Raw genomic sequence first — 15,001 nt, forward strand, 5'->3', positions numbered from 1 at the left:
CGTCGTTGTGGCAGATTGGGAGCTACATGATTTAGAATCATCTGTATGAATCTCGGGTACGTAAAAAATCTTTCCCGTGCCACTGCACGTCTCTGACGATCAATCTCATAAAATACCATCTGGCTGAAACTATAGGGCTTGTTGTAGGTTAAAGCAGTCATAGCCGATTGCATCGTCGCACCCATACCATCTGTACCAGCCTTGCGGCCAGATATGCACACAATCAGAACATGTATTAAAAACCTCCACTGATCCAATAAAAATCCCTTACGCCTCTGAGAATCCTCCAAAGGTCCTGAATACCCCATACGAACAAAAGCACCATTCCTGAAAGTAGCCGAAAAGTCTGTGGGATCCTCAGTCGTCTCACCCCCAAACCGTAAGGCTTCCCTTATTTGATTTGCCGAGAACTGTACCGCCTGATTATTGACAGTGGCACGCATTTCTGGAGGTTCAACCCTAAAGTCATATTCAACGGTTCTCCAAAAGTCTTCAATATTTGGTAGTGAAATTGGAAGAGTAGTAGTAATGGCATGAAAAATACGTGAGCGAACAAGAAATGAAATTATCTCACGATAGTCCTAAATTCCACGAGCATCCGGATCCAGGGTGATATACATGTTGTGACCCGGAAAAAACTGTCTCTTATCATCTCCAACTTCATCACCACCAGTGCCACCAGCACCTGCTACCGCAGCCATATCTGCAAAACAAACGAGCCAGATCAGATCTGTATGACATCAGGTTACAACTTCGCTCTACATGGAACAGGCGAAGTTGTTAGAGATGTTAAGTGGTAGGCGAAGTTAGTCTTAACTTCGTCGAAACCCTAAATTCGCCACATAAAGCGGCGCATGATTCACACCCAGTTATAGCTAAGAATGGCCGATCAGATAGTAGTAATAAGACAAGAGTAATGCGATTGAATTATCAAAGAACTAAGAATCATCAAAAGAGTCTTCAATCGGACCGACATAGCGTCCAGAGGGTTTGATTACAAAACGAGTTCAATACCGATCATTGTGGATCAAATTACCATACATAAAGAAATAATTATGTGGCACTATGATGTGACGAACCTTTTAACACAGACAAAAATAGATTATAACGAAGTTTGATTCAAGTGAACAAGTTCGCCGAGGGTTAATGGTAGGGGTTTGGGCAAAAGTTTGACCAAGTTTGACCACCCCTTCACTTTATATAGTTTTATAAAAATCCTAGGGGGCGAAGTTAGTTTAACTTCGCCCTTAAGAAACTTCGCCCCTTAGTCAACTCATAGTCAACTTCCGCCTTCATCTAACTCCGCTAATAGCGAAGTTAATTAAAATTAAGTTAAAAATAAAACGATCAAAAACAAGTAACCAAAAATTTAAGAAGTTAAACCATAATACAAAAAGCATAACAAAGGTTAAATAACTAAATAAACGGGATCAAATTTCAGTCTCGCAGAAACCCAACGTGTTTTTAGAGAAGATCCTAACAGGAATCATACTGATTAAGTGGCCGTCACACAGATCCATGTTCAGCAGTATTATGACATAGAGAAACAGGTTGTAGGCTGGTATAAAACTTAGTATGGTTTTCATTTCTTCTGTGATACTGATTAGGTTCAATTAAGCTCAAAATTTAGATGGATATCACATGAGAGATTGTGATGCCTCCTATCTATTCTCACGGTGTATTTGGCTTTCCCCAAGTCACCCCGATTTGACTTCGACCCCTAGTGTCTGATTAATCAATATTCACATGTCGACCTTCTGATTCGTCTTCCCGATCTTTCTTATACTTTGAATTATTCTTTCTTGCCTCTTTCTTGATATATGTAATCAGATAATCTTCATAAGGCTCAATGATAATAACGAAATGAATTTTTTTTTATAACACAAGCTGCTAGTCCCGAATCTGGATCACTGCAGAAACATAACACTATCTTCGCGGGAATCAGAACACTCACGGGCTCGTGTATGAATGGGTAATCACTTTTCTGCTTATCATTCGGAAAGATGTATGTGGAGACATGCATAACTCAAAATGATTCTCCACAGTAAATCGAGAAGATTTAGTTTGTATCACTTCTACTTTTACGCACCATAGAAAGCTACCATAACATACAATGACTGTTCTAGAGACTTTTAGGCTTAATAACTTCACCGGTTAAGCACACAAAAATAAGTTTATCTATCACTTTCAAAGGTTGGATCAATTTTCATTTTAACACCAATAAAGAAACTTCTTGCGAAGTTATAGACTGAAAAATTATATCATTTCCCTAAAAAATTTTAAATTCAGACGCCACGATCAGGTCAAAGTCTTTAGGTAAACGGCTATCCTTAAGATCCAGTGGATCCGCCGGACCGACCACATACGAATATGTGTCCCTCTGACTAAGTAAGAACGACTAATTTTAAGCGAAAGAATAAAAATCCATCATAAACCGCCACGGTCGCTTTCAGTTATCTGGCTAATGGCTATCCTTATAGTCTACATGTAGCTGTAAGGACCAAACATATTCATGGAATATGTCCTTCAGACTTGAGCAACCGATATAATTTTAAGCGATAGTGATGTTTTTTTTAAAGAAGAAAACAAGGTTACTCGGGATTGATCATCCCATTTAGCTCAACAAGGTTTTAAAAACTGGATCGGTCAAACGCTTTTGTAAATAGATTGGCAAAATTATCCAGTGAATCAACCTTTTCATGCATAATTAATTTCTTCTCAGCACAATCCCGTATAAAATGATGACGAATGTCAATATGTTTAGTTTTACTGTGTTTAACGGGATTGTTAGTTACTGAGATAGCAGCAGTGTTATCAATGCAAATAGGAGTTTTAGTGAAATTCAGACCATAATCGCGCATTTGTTGTTGTATCCATAAAACCTGGGAGCAGCAGTTTGATGCTGCCATGTATTCTGCTTCGCAAGTGGAAATGGCTACAGAGGTCTGCTTCTTGCACTGCCACGACACCAATATTCCTCCGAGAAACTGACTTCCACCGGGTGTTGACTTCCTGTTCTGATTGCAACCTCCATAGTCAGAATCGGTGTTTGCTACCAAATCCAGTTCTCCCCTTTTCTAGTACCATAGTCCCAACTAGGCTTTCCTTTAAGATACCGCAATATTCTTTTCACTCCCTTCATGTGTGATTCCTTCGGGTTTGCCTGAAAACGAGCACAAAGACAAAATGCAAACATAATGTCAGGTCTAGATGCAGTTAGATACATTAAAGAACCTATGATTGCCCGATATTGAGTGGGATCCACATCTTCATCACTGTCGGAATCAGCACCCAGTTTGTGGTTGACGCAGATTGGAGTGTCAAATGGGGTACTATCATCCATATTAAAGCGTTTAAGCACATCATGAACATACTTCGTTTGATGAATAAACATGCCATCTTTCTTCTGATTTACCTTCAATCCTAAAAAGAAAGTTAATTCGCCCATAGCGCTCATCTCAAACCTTTTCTTCATGACTGCTTCAAACTCCTGACACATAGTAACTCTTGAGGTAGCAAAGATGATATCGTCCACATAAACCTGAACGAGTAGAAAATCACCCCCTTTCCGTTTGACAAACAAGGTACTATCGATCTTCCCTCTCTCAAATCCATTCTCTAGCAAGTAGTCTGACAAAGTTGCATACCAGGCTCGAGGTGCCTGATGTAGCCCATATAATGCTTGGCTCAGTTTGTACACATGATCAGGCTCGAGGTTGTTCCACATATACCACCTCATCAACTTTTCCGTTAAGAAACGCACTCTTCACATCCAACTGGAACACTTTCATCTCTTTGTGTGCAACAAATGCCAGAAACAGTCGAATTGCCTCCAGTCTGGCCACAGGAGCAAACACTTCGTTGTAATCGATAACTTCCTGTTGATTAAACCCTTTAACTACCAATCTTGCCTTGTTGCGAATGATTACCCCCTTCTCATCTCTTTTACACTTGAATACCCACTTTGTACCGATAGCGTTCACTTCTTGTGGTTTTTCAACTAACTGCCATACTTCTATCTTTTCAAACTGTGCCAGTTCTTCCTGCATGGCTTCAACCCACAAGCTATCCTTCATTGCCATTTGATAATTCTTTGGTTCTATTTGACTGATGAAGCAGACATACAAGCATTCATTTATAATACCCGTGTCTTTAATGCTTGCCTACACACATGTGTTTTCATCCAAACTTCTTCTAGTATGAACACCATCAGAAGGATTACTGATCACATTTTCCAAAGGGTGATTCTTGTGAATTTTGGTTTTCTGTACTGGACCGACTTCCAGATCATTCTCAAGATTTGAAGAGAGTTCATCAGAGTGAGGCTGAGTGTGAAATGGATTGTAGAATTCATCTTCATTCGAGACAGTTGGAGTTTCAACCGCACTTGACGAGGTTGGTTGATTTTCATTATATTGCGGACGTTGTACAATGGCCTCCTCTTTCGTCATACAACATCTATGAGGCTATTTTCTCATCAACGTATGTAAAATCCAAGTAAGGTACATTAAAATATTTGAATAGCTTATCATAGTCGAAAGCCTCTGCTGGTCCCATGCTAGGCCTTGGTGATTTGTAACTAGTAGTGTCAGTGTTACAGATTACCTCAACCTTGTTGTTTGATAGATTAAAGACTCTTCTGTTGGGTGTTCTAACAACGTAGCCAACTAAGATACCTTCGTCAGCTTTCTCACCAAATTTAGAGTTAGTCTTTAATATAGATCATGGGGACCCGAAAGGTTCATAGCAAGTTTTATTTAATTTTTTAACAGTTAAAACACGATTAAGGATATAACAGGCTGTAGCTACAGCCTCAGCCCAGAACACCACGGGAAGTTTAGCATCTGCCAGCATGGTCCTGGCGCCTTCGATTAGAGTTCTATTCTTCCTTTCAGCTACTCCATTTTGTTGTGGAGTATATGGGGCGTTGTACTGATGTTCTATCCCTTTCTGCAAACAAAACATCGCCATCTGATAGTTCTTGAATTCTGTACCATTATCACTGCTGATGTACTTAACCTTTCTCCCAACAATATTTTCCACCTTGGTAATCAAGTTAATTACCAACTGAACTGTCTCATCTTTTGCCTTCAGAAAATAGACCCAAGAGTATCGTGAGTAATCATCGGTTACAACCAAACAGTATGACGTTCCTCCTAGACTTTGTACATTCACAGGACCAAAGAGATTCATGTGAAGCAGGTCCAAGGTGCTGACAATTGAGTTAACCTTCTTGGAGTGATGAGGTTTCTTGTGCTGTTTTCCTTTCTTGCATGACACACATTGGTCTTCAAAATTGAAGTTTTTCAAGGGAACCCCAAGTACCAGCCCATTCTTGACAATGTAATTCATCTTGCGAAGATGAATATGACCCATTCTTCGGTGCCACAACTCTGACTCAGATTCTGTTGCTTTTGACAGAAGACATGACTCTTTTGCTGCCGTCTCGGTTGATCTCATATCCATTACATACGTGTTCTTTTCTCTTGGAGTCGTCATCACGACCCAGGTCTCTGGTATCTTGAAACCAGGATAAAGTACGAGTGCCTCATCTTTAGTAAAATTAACAGTGTATTCTTTGTCACAAATCTGAGAGACACTCAATAGGTTGTGCTTCAACTCTTCCACAAAATTCACTTTTTCCAACTTTATTCTTCCATTTGTCACAGTCCCAATACCAGTAATTCTTCCTCCACTTTCTTCTGCAAAACTAACCCTTCCTCCTTCAACAGGCTTCCAATCATGTAACGATTTCTTATTACCAGTCATGTGTCGGGAATAGTCACTGCCAACAACCCACATATGTTTACAGCCCTGTTCGACTGTTCCTGCACAATTAAAGAAATAGATTAAAATCTGGGGACCCAAGACCTTTTGGTCTTGGGTTGATTAAACCTGTTATCCGGCAACCAGTACCTTGATTGACCAAGTTAGTTTGAGGAGAGTTTCTATAAGTTCTGAAAGGAAAATTTCTAGATGACTGGCTATGAGGCCATCCAAACCGTCGAGAATTTCTAGTATTAATGGAATTATAATTGTTGGTTTGGTGATTCACTGGAAAAAAAAGAGACTGATTTCTTTGAAATCTTGGATTAGTCCAATGATTAAAATTTAATATGTTAGCATTCTTACCATCATCATATTTAGTGTTCTTTTTATTCCCAGTTTCAGTTGGCCTCTCATTTCTAGATTTCCTTTGTTTCAGAGGACAGTCACTGACGAAGTGTCCTATTCTGTTGCATCTAAAACAACTTCTGTTTGATTTATTCTTGTTGTTTTGAGCATTCATCTCAGAAGTTGCTGTAGATGATGAGGTTGTGTTACTATCAGTTTGCCTCACGTACGGTGGAACAAACGGATTTAGGGAAGATTTATTTTCATCAAACTTATAGTCCTTCCCTCGTTTTAGTAACACAACCTCTTCTTTTATCTCACCCGATTCAGACAATTTATCCGAATTTGACGAGACAGAACTCGTGACATTAGAACTTGTCTTACTCGCTTCACTCTCATTAACTTTAGTTTCTTTAGCAGAGACTTTGATTGGAACTGTCTGACTAGCTTCAACATTCACAGATTGCTGATTACTAGGATTATATGTATAGTTATTATTTTATGGTGGTGGGACTTTTGAGAATCCAATTCCCCCTTTGTTAACCGGGGAACGTTGAACACTTATGATATGATCTAGCATCGCAGAAGAATTTCTAAATTGTTCAATTTTTCTGTTCAGTTCCACCACTTTTACCAGGTAATCAGCTATCTGATTATCCTTTTCAGCGATTAGTTTGGTCTTTTCTTCTAACACTTCATAACTAAGGTCAATCACTTGTATTTTTTCAGCAAGGGTGGCTTTAAGACTTCTGATATCCTTTTCACTAGCTTTTATTTTTACCGAGTAGCTATTTTCTTTAGTTTTAGAATAGTGATGTTCTTCTTTTAAATTTTTAAATTGAGTGTCCAAACTAACAAACTGATCAGTTAATGCTTTCAATTGATCAGACAGTTTTTCACATTGTTCACAATGATATTCAGAACATACCTCTGAGAGTTGATCGTTCACTTCTGCCATATATGCTTGATCTTCCCCCGTCTCTTTGTCACTTCTTCCAGTTTCGATATTTACCAGATTTGCCTGTTCGAACACCTCCTCAACTTGTATATTCCAGTTGTATCCACCGTTTTGCTGAGATACCATAGCCTTGTTTTCACTTCAACTCCCATTCTGTTGAGCAAGCCTGTTCTGACGTCGTTCGACTCTAACATTTGTACATTCTTTAGCAAAGTGACCATTTTGTTGACAGTTATAACAACGAACCTTTGACTTGTCAAACCCCAGTCTTTCTCCAACAAACTTTCTCCCAGTTCTCTTCATAAATCTCTTTACCCTTCTTACTATCATAGCCATCTGCCAATGCAGATCCATTTCTTCCAGATCATCAGCGTCGATCTGATCATAGTCCTCATCCATGGTTGCAGGGTCGATTATTTTTCCTTTGATGTAATTCTCATAAGAGGCAATGAAAGAGGCATGGAGAGCAAACTGCTGTTCAGCTGATTTCACACTCATAGGCATCTGTGAGTAGTTCTTTCCAGAAGCATTGGTTGTGGTTTGAGGTTTTGTGGAACTACTACCTCTTGCTACAAAACATACGTCACCATCTATATTGTGTACCACATGACCATTTGGAGAGGTGTTTGGTTCCCCCCTTGAGTAGTAGGCAGTGGATTCTGTTTTTAAACTTGAGTTTGGAGTGACTTTAGCACCATACATTCCCGGATCCTGAACCTGATAAGTAGGTGTCTCCTTTCGAGCCATGTTAAGTTCAAAATTACGTAGCTTATTTACCACTATCTCCAAGTCAATCTTCTCAAAATCTTTATCTTCTCTCATCAGAACTGTGTACATCTCCCATTTTGGTGGGAGAGCATCAAGAAGCTTTTCCACTATCTCTTCTTCCTTGTATTCAATGGAGTAGTTATTCAGCTCAGTAATCAGATGATAATATCGTGTGATGATGTCATCAAGTGATTCATTTTTCAGATACTTGAATACGGAGAATTGAGTTTTCAGTAGCTTATCTTGGAGGTACGTATCCCAACATTTCCTTCATATCGGTTCTCTAGTGCTTCCCATAGTTTTCTAGCAGTTTTGTATTTTTTAAAAGTATGAAGAATCTCTTGTGGAAGTGCATTTGTTATGGCTGCATGTGCTTTACTTTCTGCCTCATACATCTTCTTTCCATCATCCTCCATCTTACTGTACTTCTTAATCTGTTCACGACCTTCAAACATGGATGTTGGTGGAATGTACCCATCTTGAATGCAGACCCACATCTTTGCGTCTTGATACTTCACATACTGTTCAAATCTATCTTTCCATGCAACAAAATCAGTACCATTAAGTAGTTTCGGAGCTTTAGTTGCTGAATTGGCTTCAACTTCCATATTTACCAGTTCTGTGATGTTCATCGAGGTCGTAGTTGAAAGAAAAAGTGACTCGAAAATCAAAAACAAGTTTCTATGAACATTGAACAGCGAAGTTATTATAACTTCGCAGACCAACTAACTTCGCTGACAAAGTAACTTCGCTAACCAAGTAACTTCGCTAAAATCCTATATCTTCGCTAAAAACCCTAGTTTGGGTGACGGCAACTTCGCCAGAAGAACCAAGAATTTTTGCAGTTTAGACACGGCCGATTTCGAAGGTTGCGAGGAGAATGGAAAGGTGTAATTGATGAGTATAGTAAAGAAACTGACAAAGGAGTGATATTCAACGTAAAACAGTTCCGTGAATAGTTGAACGGAACAATCTTAACACACGTGTGATAATCCCGAACCACACAATCACGAGCAAAATATTCTGATACCAATTGTAGGTTCCCAGCCGGATCTACACAGGAGTATCTCGTAACACGAGGGTGCGGAATCCCCACGTATACGATACGAGTGTTGAGACGATAAACACGTTGAATCTAAACAAACACACGAGAATATATGATAATACTTGTTATATTGCAAGACGTAATAACCAAAGAAACAAGCACGTGACTCAGAGAGTCACACAAAACAAAGCAGTTCCAAGTTTTTTCCTAAAGATCCAAAGTTAGAGTTTATATAACTCGACAACTTCGCCTAACATACTAGGCGAAGTTGTCCTAACTTCGCTCTAAACCAAGTTCGCTAAAACAAAGGCGAACATATAAGCACAAGTTCAACACAAAACGGACAATATAAACGATTACAGACACAAATAAACACGAGATACTTAACTACTGACATTATGCACCAAGAATTTCTCTATATCATAATAACGCTGAACATGAATCCTTGTGACAGCTTCTTAATTAGTATGATTCCTTTTCGGATCTTTTCTTAAACATGCAGGGTATTTTGAAAGACTAAAATTTGATCCCGTCTTTGAATATTGCTTTTGGTTTGTATTACGTTATACGTCTTATCTTCATGGTGTTTTAAATAAAATCTTGGTTACTCGTTGTTGAGTTTTAACAAGATTATCAAAGTGATAAAATCCCTATTTTACCAAAAACGCAGCGGATATAAAAGTTTTAAATCTTTTTAATATGATATGTATAAAACCAATTTTAAACATGCAAAACCCAAACCCGGATCCAAATACGAATTACACACTATCAAATACATGCATGTCACTATAAGTCCATGCATGTTACTACTACCTTTCAATATGACAAAACCGGGTGAAAGAGATGATGATTGAAAGGTAAGAACTTGAATATGGAAGCTCCTCAAGCTAGCATACCCCAAGCTTCAACAACACACCACTTCTAGCTAGGATTTGCACTTGAAATTTTCTTCTTCTTTTCTTATGTTGGATGAAAATACCCAAGAGAGGAAGAGAGAAAAGTTTACTTGGAAATTATGTGTGTTATGAACGAATGAAAGAGAAAGACTTGGTTTTATATAAAGGCATCTTTCTCTCCACCAATAATAACCATTGCATGTCTCCACTCAAACATATAATAATATTACATTTGAAAGAGTTATTATCGTTTTCTTTTATAAAACTTTAAACATATATATATATATATCCATACATATATACTTTTATAAGTTTATAACTTATAAAACCTATTATATGTTAAGAGACATGCTTGGTTATTATTATTCACATATTGTTATTTAACCAACTTAAATAACACTATGTAATGTTCTTTCATAAAACATAAATCATCCATATGATTTGTTTATTACACAAGTACATTTTATTTAGAAACACCTTTCCAAATAACTCAAGTGTTAATATTCATTTGTTATGATCACATCATATATGAACGAATATTATCGGTGTTTGTCTAGCTTGTTATTGGGTATGACCCGACTTGGATCATAACGTACTAGCCACATCAATTTAATGTCTCTTGGGCAGACCGAGTCCAACAATCTCCCACTTGCACAAGATACATAGAAGATTGATGCAAGTAGCAAATACCGCCTAACTACGGTTTACTACCCCTAATACGTATGACGAAGTGCCATTCAATAACATCATCCCTTTCAAGTCCCATACTTGAAAATGATTTAGGTGAAACTATCATTTATCCTTTTGCCACAAATGTCATGTTAAATCCAGAGACACAGAGTGATCATTCTCTGTTGATTTAACTTGTCAGGCCTTAGACATTTAACTCTCAACGAATAAGAGGGACAAATCCCATATTGACTACATACGTCTCTCACTATCACCTTGTACTATACTTGAGCTTAGCCTTATGTACTGACATATTTCAGAGCAGCGAAGAACTAAGTCAAAGCATAATAGTCGATGAATATCAATACCCAATATGTATCTCAGGTCGGAGGATACTATGAAGTTCGCCTTTACTCAAATTTACTTATGATCACAAATCCCAAGGATTCCATGCAGTAAAATTGAGAGCGAGTCAGTCCAATATTTATCCCATAAATATCTATGAACCTTGGCAGCAACCCTTTGCTATATTCATACCTCATGAATATCTACCAATCCAAGTTCATAATAGTCTTACTTTCACATTTGTTCCCATAAATATGAACGACTATGGACGTTTAGAATAATTCAAATTATTCACGGATTTAAACATACTAAAATGGAACATAACTCAAGAACATGACCATAACCAAAACCATATGATTGAGTTAAAATAAAATTGTTCCAATATCCAAATACAAATTTTGATCAAATCCAATCACTAGAATATCGAAGTCCTAAGGAGCAAGTATGACTCTCATGCTTTGGCCTTTCAAGGAGTTTCGTGAGTGGGTCCGCAATGTTTTGATCAGTGTGAACTTTGCAAATACATATCTTTCCCTTTTCAACTTCATCCCTTATGTAGTTGAATCTCCGCTCAATGTGCCTAGTCTTTTGATGTGCGCGGGGTTCCTTGATTTGACCAATCGCACCCTCGTTGTCACAAAAGATCTCTAGAGGGTCCTGGATGGTATGAACCACTCCTAGATCGGCAATGAACTTTCTAATCCATGCAGCTTCTTGAGCTGCCAGGGAGGCGGCGATGTATTCAGATTCAGTGGTGGATAAAGCTACCACGTCTTGTTTTGCACTCTTCCTTGAGATAGCACCACCATTGAGAACGAAAACGTATCCCGATTGTGATCGAGAATCATCTCGATCAGTTTGGAAACTCGCATCGGTGTAACCCTTTACAACGAGTTCCTCCTCACCAGAGCCATATATTAGAAACATATCCTTAGTCCTTCTAAGGTATTTCAATATGCTCTTAACAGCCATCCAATGGCTAGTTCCCGGATTTTGTTGGTATCGACTTGTCATGCTCAAGGCGCATAACACATCCGGTCTAGTGCAAATCATGGCATACATGATGGATCCTATAGCAGATGCATATGGGATACCACTCATTTTGTCTTGCTCATCCTTTGAGCTTGGACATTGAGAACCACTCAACATCGTTCCTCTTTGAATAGGTACCAAACCTTTCTTAGAGTTTTCCATCTTGAACCTTTTCAAGATCTTGTCAATGTATGCACTTTGATTCAAACCTATCAACCGCCTTGATCTATCCCTATAGATTCTTATTCCCAGAATATAGGCGGCTTCACCAAGATCCTTTATGGAAAAACAGCTTCCAAGCCAGGCTTTCACACCTTCCAAGGTTGGAATGTCATTTCCAAACAGTAATATGTCATCGACATATAATACCAGAAAGGTTATGATGCTCCCACTAGCTTTCTTATACACACAAGCTTCATCAGCGTTTTTGATGAATCCAAATTTCTTAACTTCATCATCAAAACGGTGATTCCAACTTCTGGATGCTTGTTTCAATCCATAGATTGATTTCTTCAACTTGCATACTTTGTTAGGATGTTGTGGATCGACAAAACCTTCAGGCTGAACCATATAAACATCTTCATTAAGATGCCCATTTAGAAAAGCAGTTTTGACATCCATTTGCCATATCTCATAGTCATAATATGCGGCTATGGCAAACAATATCCTTATAGACTTTAGCATCGCCACGGGCGAGAAAGTTTCATCATAATCAACCCCTTGAGTTTGAATGAAACCCTTTGCTACAAGTCTAGCTTTATAAGTATCCAAGTTTCCATGCATATCAGTTTTCTTCTTGAAAACCCACTTACTTCCAACCAGCTTGGAATTTAGAGGTGGAGCAACCAAGTCCCATACTTGATTGTCATGCATGGATTGCATCTCAACATTCATGGCTTCTAGCCATTTGTCACAATCAGATTGCGACATTGCATCTCGGTATGTGGTGGGTTCATCCGAATCAACCACGTAGCATCCATCCATGAAAAATACATATCTCTCAGGTGGGGTGCTAACTCTACCAGATTTGCGAATGTTTTGTGTTTTGATCAACCATTTGATCATCCTCAACAACCTCTTGTTGATTGCTAGTGTCAACCAAACGTGTATCAGCTTGTAGTTCTCGATCCTCTTTGAGTTCTACAGTTCTATCAGTTCCTTCCATAAGGAACCATCTTTCCAAGAACTTAGCCTTTCGAGCTATAAACACTTTATGCTTGCTTGGATTGTAGAAATAATATCCCATCGAATCCGTGGGATATCCTACAAATATACACTTAGTGGATCGACATTCAAGTTTGTCAGGGGTGTAGATCTTAACATAAGCCTCACAACCCCATACCTTTAAATATGAAAATTTTGGAGCCTTTCCATGCCATATTTCAAAAGGTGTCCTATCCACTTTCTTGGTTGGTGCCATATTTAAAATACAGGCAGCAGAGATCACAGCGAAACTCCAAAATGATAGAGGTAATGAGCATCTAGCCATCATGGATCGAACCATGTCCAATAAAGTTCGATTCCCCCTTTCGGACACACCATTATGTTGTGGTGTTCCAGGTGGAGTAAGTTGTGAGACAATCCCACAACTCCTAAGATGTTCTAGAAACGCATCATTGAGGTATTCACCTCCTCTATCGGAACGTAGTACTTTGATTGTTTTGTTGAGTTGATTTTGTACTTCATTTTGGAAGACTTTGAACATTTCAAAGGCCTCATTTTTGTGTCGTAACAAGAACACATACCCATAGCGACTATAATCGTCGGTAAAGGTAATGAAGTATCTTTCACCATTTCTTGTCATTGTCCTAAAAGGTCCACATACATCCGAATGTATGATACCTAATAAGTCTTTCGCCCTTTCATTTGTTCCATTAAAGGGTTCTTTGGTCATCTTTCCCAATAAACAAGATTCACATTCATCAAATGAATCAACATTTGATTTCAAAAGACCATTCTTTCGAAGTGTATGAATACGATTCTTGTTAATGTGACCAAGACGACAATGCCAAAGAAAAGTATTACTCAAATCCATTTTGAGTCTTTTGGTGTTAGCTTGGTACAACGAGTTATCAATGTATGAGTCATCATGAATTAATTCATAAATGCCATAAAACGGCATCGCTTTAAAATAAAAGACATTATCCATGAAAACATAAATACCATTATCAACAAACTTAAAGTCTTAACCAGATTGTCTTAATACAGAAACAGAGATAATATTCCTAGTCAAACTAGGGGAATATAAAATGTTTTTCAAAACAATTTCCAAACCATTTGGAAGCTTTAAAACATAATCTCTTCGGCCTTGGACGTCAACCTTTGCTCCATTGCCCATGAAGAGACTTATATCTCCTTTCTTCACCTCATTTCTTCTTTTGAACCCCTGCAATGAATTGCATATGTGAGTTCCACATCCAGTATCCAATACCCATGTGTTAGAAGAAATAATATTAAGATCAATGAAAGTTGTACCTGAGGTTTGCCCCGCATCCCTCTTAGCTTTCAACTCCTTGAGATAGGTCGGACAGTTTCTCATCCAATGACCTATCTCACCACAACCAAAGCACGGATCCTCAGCGCTAACCTTTAGCTTCTTTGGCTTTGGCTCCACCTTTGCCTTTCCCTTGAACCCCCTTCTTGACTTGCCCCTTACCAACGGCAACCTTTGCTTTTGGTTCCGGGTGTGCCTTTTCTTTGAGCCACCCTCATTGATCGCAAGAACGGGTAAAACCTTTTTACCCATGCCGGCCTAGGCTGTCTTAAGCATTGCTTGAAGCTCACCAATGCTTTTGTCCCATCCATTCATGTTGTAGTTCATGACGAATGTCTCAAACCTTTTAGTTAAGCCATTTAGGATTAAATCCGTGGCTAATTCTTTTGAGACGGGACAGTTAAGCCGTTCAAGCTGATCAATGTGGCTCTTCATCTTAAGTACATAAGATGAAACAGATTGGGTTTCTTCCATATGACATGCATGAAGCGCTCGAACCGTTTCGAATCGCTCAACCCGAGCTTGAGTAAGGAACATTTCCTTAAGTTGGGTTATCATGTCATACGCCCCATGATTCTCGAAATCATTTTGGATCTCGGGAATCATTTTTCCCAACATGAGGCAAGAAACTTGCACCGAATCCTCGCTGTATTTTAACCAATCCGCATAGGCATCCAAGT

The sequence above is a fragment of the Bidens hawaiensis genome, unplaced genomic scaffold, assembly GCF_021521415.1.
Source record: "Bidens hawaiensis isolate Kalapana, Puna unplaced genomic scaffold, B.hawaiensis_p1.1 tig00016635_1, whole genome shotgun sequence".
NCBI classification, from domain to species: Eukaryota; Viridiplantae; Streptophyta; class Magnoliopsida; order Asterales; family Asteraceae; genus Bidens; species Bidens hawaiensis.